Raw genomic sequence first — 5,990 nt, 5'->3', positions numbered from 1 at the left:
TGAATGGGGCAATTAACCTCCTGTGTGCTGTCACTGCTGTCAAAATCAGCGATATTCGCTGATCAGAACTGTAGTCCATTAATCACATAACCCTGTCTCTACAGTAATCTGTACTGGTGGAATTCATTCTGCAGGGTTACTATTAATGGTATAGCAGTTATAGGTTCCCATTATTAAAGTCAATATTTAAACCCCCTGGATGAAGGGTATGTAGGGTGAAAATCCAGTAGAGTTCCTTTTTGTTCAGAACCTGTATGTGATCTCCCCCCCTCCAGTTCACCACAGGTGCTTCTATGGCTGTAAATGTTAAGCCTCTTGGATTGGAACTGTGTACCTGTTTGAAATGAAGGGAAACACTATGTTTTTCATAGCCAATTTTTATGTTACGGACATGCTCGTACAGTCTGTTTTTTAGCGGCCTAATGGTCCTACCCACATATTCGAGCCCGCAGGGACATTTCAATAAGTAAATAACTCCTTTTGTTTCACATGATAAATGTTGTCTGTATTTGTAAGTGGTCTTGTTAGTGGTGGAGGTCCAAGTCTGTTGGCCTTTAGTCGTGGATGTGGTCAAATTCTTACAGCCTGTACACTTGCCACAGTAGAAAAAGCCTTTACTGTCCGTTAGTCTGGTCTGGATGATGTTTACGGGTTTTATGTGGTTTCTGACCAGTTTCTGCTTTAAGTCTGGGGCTTTCCTGAAAATGAGTCTTGGTCTTTCTGTCAAGTGGTCTCGTAATTGGTAGTCCTGCTGGAGTATGTGCCAATGTTTTTGTAAAATCTGTTTTAACTGTTTAGATGACCTGTTGTATTGTGTAATGAAGGCTATCTCCTGTGGGATATGTGGTTGGTCTTTCTGTTTTATCTGCAGAGTATCAGTCCTGTTTAGTGTAGAAATGTCCTCGTATGCCTTATCCACTATATCCCTGTCATACTGTTTAGCAAGGAATTGATCCCTGAGTTCGTTCGCCTGTGTGTGAAAATCACTAGGTCTGGAGCAGTTGCGTTTAATACGTCTGAATTGTCCCTTTGGAATGCCATCCAGCCATGGCTTATAGTGGCCACTAGTGTACAGAATATAACTGTTGACATCTACAGACTTCCTGAATGTCTTTGTCTGCAGTGAGTTGGAGTCTATGAATATTTCTAGATCCAGAAACTGTACTGAATTCCTGCTGTATTGTGTAGTGAAGTGGATGTTCCTGTCATTGTTATTGAGGTGTTCCATGAATGTTAGTAGTGAGTCGTGAGATCCTTTCCAGATGAAAATGCAATCGTCAATATATCTCCGCCACAGGATCAAATGTGGCGACCAGCTACGCTCACCCCAGATGTAATCCTCCTCCCACTTTCCCATGAAGAGGTTTGCGTAACTGGGCGCCACCTTTGATCCCATGGCAGTCCCTGTGGTCTGTAAGTAGAATGAGCCATTAAACCAGGTGTAATTGTGATGTAATATGAAATCTATGGAGTCTATTAAAAATTGTATCTGGTCCGGTTCTAATTGCTGTGCTTTGTCCAGGAAGTGTCTAGTGCTATCTAGCCCTTGATTGTGTTTTATGATGGTGTATAAAGATGTCACGTCACTAGTGGCTATCCAGTAATCCTCCTGCCAGTCTATGGTATGTAGGGTGTTGATTATGTCCGTGGTGTCCCGAATGTGCGATGGTAGAGTTTTCACTAGGTCCTGGAGGAAAGTGTCAGTATATTGTGAGAGATTTGAGGAAATGGAATCTATACCCGATATGATAGGTCTACCTGGTGGTTTGTGCAGATTTTTGTGTATTTTAGGCAAATAGTAGAATACCGGTATTTTGGGATGTTGTTTTTTGAGGAACGTGTATTCTGATTTGTTGAGTATGCCCTTATCATAGCCTGTGTGTAGTAATGTGTCCAGTTGTTTATTGAAATCAGTTGTGGGGTCGGAGGGTAGTATGGTGTAAGTGTCCTTGTCGCCTAGTAGTCTTAAGGACTCTTCAATGTAATCTGTCTTATTGAGGACGACTATCCCCCCTCCCTTATCCGCTGGTTTGATGTTTAATTGTTCATTGTTCTCCAGTTGTTTGAGTGCCTGTGGGTGTTAAGTCAATAGGGTACTACTTTTTCTCTTTTTAGTGGTGCTCCAACACCCAGTGCAGTAACCTAAATTGTGCATAGGGGGCGTACATATATATGGACCCTCTCCCAAAGGAGAAAGGCCCCGTTACTCCCATAACTCCTCTCAGCCAAAAGGCCCAAAAGGGGAAAATAGGGATCGGTGGGTCCTCCTCGCCAAAGCTCAGAGCGACCTTCTTCTCTCAACCCCCAGACGGGTTAGGGTGGGTGCGTTCTCCTCGCCGAAGCTTGGAGAGACCTACGGTAGGTTCCCTCCACATTGCAGCTTGGAGTCGCCCCCGAAGGAGAAAGCTTTGGTACGTGGGGAGTGGGTAGCCCATAAGGGTCGTACACACAGCCCAGAAAAATGTGACCAAAACAAACGGAAAACGTGAAAAGTGACAAACGAGAGAGGGAAAATATATAAGTAGTTAAAGAGACCTCAGCCAGAAGGCCGGGATGGGGGTGTGAAAAATTGTCCTACCCCAGCCAAAAGGCCCAGGGTAAGGACGTGTAGTGCTAACCTAAGGGGGAGTGTGCAGTACAGGTCCCATAATAGTGCATGGTGTACAAGCTCACCAGTGCAAGTTTCAGGCACCCCTGGGGCACAGTGCAAACTCAGGCTCCAGGCAGCCGGCCAATCAGTGTCCAACCAAGTGTTTCTCTGCTCCACCTAAGGTGTTTTTCAACCCATGGCATGGGAATGGATACTCCATTGGGCTTTTCCATTGACTCCCTTGAGGGTTGAAGCCCCCTCGAAAGTGCAGTGTTTCTTGCATCCCAAGGTTAAGGTACTAAGCTGGGCTTTTTGAACAATCTACTCAGTCCCAGCGTTTCTCCGCTCCTTGAATACTAGACTGGACTTTTTGCTGTCTCATCCTTCAGGGGCTACAAATCCCATCAAGAGAGCCACCTACTGGGCCCAGTGTTTCTCCCCTTCCTACCAGTTGGGTGGGGGGGGGGGCATGTTATCTCCCCCCAGCAGGGGGAAAGGTACTCAGCCAGACTTTTCCCTGCTCGCAGGCATGAGGGGTCCCACACCCTCTGCCCATTAGAGCAGTTACTCAGTCCAGCCTTTCTCTGTTCTTCTGCCAGAGGTCAGTCCACACCCACCGATAAAAACAGATACTACACTTGATCTTAGCCAAAAGGTACTACTACTCTGGGCATTATTTGTGGTACCAGGGCCACCACTAGTAATGTTGGGGCCCGGGCCGGGACTGACTCTTCCAGCGGCACCCCCCCCCCTCGCGTGCCGGCACCCCGCCTCCCCCCCTCTCCAAATTACTATTACTTACCAGCGGTGACGGCGGCACAGCATCTTCTCCCTCCGGGACTCGGGGCTCGGAGCACTCACTGCACAGTGCAGCCTGCAGAGCGCCGAGCCCCTCTGTATCCTGGGCTCGGCGCTCTGCAGGCTGCATTGTGCGCGCCGGGTGGGGGGATTTGTGTGGGTGTGGGGGGAGGTGCCGTGCCACTGTGGGCAGCTGCCCAGGACCATCCAGAGGCCGGGCCCGGGATAGCTGTACCCCTGGCACCCCCCTTGTCGGTGGCCCTGTGTGGTACTACTACTGTGGGTGTTAAGTGAATGGGACACTGCTACTGTGGGCATTATGTGTGGTACTACTACTGTGAGAATTATGTCTGTCTATCTATCTATCTATCTATCTTATATTAAAACTATTTACTTGTGTTTCAAAACACCTGTATTCAATTTGACAAAATTTATATTTGTATTTTACTTGATTGCAATAGAAATCTGCAGATTTACATGTGCGTAGGTTAAGTGTCAGAGAGGCAGATTAGAGGTTTAATGTAGCTCATATACAAACTTCCCAATCAGAGGTCTGTGTACCAGGTCAAAACAATTACATGTAAAAACTAAAGTATTTCCTTTCAGATTGTAGTCTGAGCACATCAAAGAGAGAGATTGCTGTACGTTATTGATTTAACCCATGTAACCCATGCACAGACTAATTACCATGTGTTTACAGGGTCTAAAACCGCATTCACATTCCATAAAGTTAACCACTTCATTGCCGAGAATCACCTGGGACAACGTTAGTGTTTTTCTACTTCAGTTTCTTTGCAATTTATGTGCCAGGAGTCACCTTTTAATGATTAAGTTTAATTATGCATAAAGGACAATTTTAAGATTAGACACAGGCTTCCATTTAGTACAATATTATATAATATTTTAGTTTATGGGAGACAGAAAACAATCACAAATGTCCAGACTTTACCATAATTCTTATTATAGTGACTCTTACATCATTTTCACATACTCAAAATTCCTCAGTAGCTTTATTGCTTATAGGGGCATCTGGAAAAGCATAGGGGCATCTGGGCACGCTGGACATTATAGACCTTATTCTGATTGACGCCGCCCTCTGCCCACAGTGCCGGATGCCCCTTGCACACCATGCCACCCCCCCGCACGGCTGGTTATGGATGATTTACATAATCATCCATTTGCAGGCAGGGAGATATCATTCGATGGTCACCGACCATCGAATGATTTCTCCCGTGCACGCAGCTCAGAGTGACCTATATAGTCACTCTAAACTGCGGGCGCCCTGTGCAAGGACAGGGCGGGCAGATGACATCAGGCGATGTCAGCTGCCCGCCCCCCGCATGTCCGTCACGGCCTCATTAGCCTGGGAACACCCAGCATTCTCATGGGAACACCCATGGAGCTGCCCGGCGCCCCCCGCCCTTCTCCGTCCCTCCCTCGGCTTGTAGGGTGCATGCACCCGGGAAAACCGAAAGTTTGCCGTGGGTGCACGCACCCTGTGTCTGCACATGCGCAAAAATGCGCATGCACAGACACTAAACATCAGTCCATGCGAACGAATGAATCAAAATAAGGCCCCATGTGGTATAGACACACAGTTGCATACAATGATATGCGGCTTACCTTTATATTGTGTGTAATTGCAACTGTATGTGCATACCAACTAATGTTACACTGTTTGGCTGTTAAACACTGTAGCCTAGGAGAACATATTTTAGATACAGTACAGTCACAATTACATACAGAATATAGGCATGCTGTATATCATTTTATTTACAGAAGCTGCTTGTCTGATTTGCATTCTGATGACATGTACAATACATGAGTTATTTTGACAGAAATAAGTATACTTTGCATTTTTAAGGTTAGAAATATTTTTTACAATGGTTATTTGTTACAAATATGCTGTAATTGTGTACTTATAATTGATTTTGAACCTTGCCAAATCCAACTTATCCCCAAACAACAGCTCTAATTATGTCAGACTTTATAGAGCTGTTTTGTGTCTGACTTTCAAACTCTGCTCCCATTACTTCCTGGCCTGCAACTGTTATACTATATACGTTGCTTACTGGTTGGTGTAAAAAAATCATATGATTTCTGTTCTAAAAATATAGAAATCAAATCCGGTTGACATTTGCACACCATTATATTGGTCTAATTCCTGGTAAAAGTCAGACATTCTAATGTGTGACTTTGAGTAAACTTTTTCCCGGCCGCTAAAATAGTCTATCATTAAATCATGGCAGTACGAGTATGAGTACCCTACTGTCTTACTGGATTCGGTATGGGAAACAGTCATTAGGTCGACAAGTATTAGGTTGATACCACTAGGTCGATATGTTGAAAGGTCGACATGGGTCTAGGGCAACATAGGTTTAGGTCGACATGGGTCTAGGTCAGTGGTTCCCAACCTTTTTTCTTTCCCGTACCCCTTGATTAGGCTTTTCATCGATGAGTACCCCTCCTTTCAATTTAAAATATAGACAGTACTTACGAGTGGAGTGGAAGTGAGCGTTATGCGTATCCTTATGCAAGTCCTTATATTAAGGAGTAGCAGAGGAGTAGTGTGTGGTCAGGAATCGTTCCCTTCCGTGTCTGG

Source organism: Crinia signifera, chromosome 7 (assembly GCF_055691185.1).
Source record: "Crinia signifera chromosome 7, ASM5569118v1, whole genome shotgun sequence".
Classification (NCBI taxonomy): domain Eukaryota; kingdom Metazoa; phylum Chordata; class Amphibia; order Anura; family Myobatrachidae; genus Crinia; species Crinia signifera.
This window is presented reverse-complemented; position numbering follows the sequence as displayed.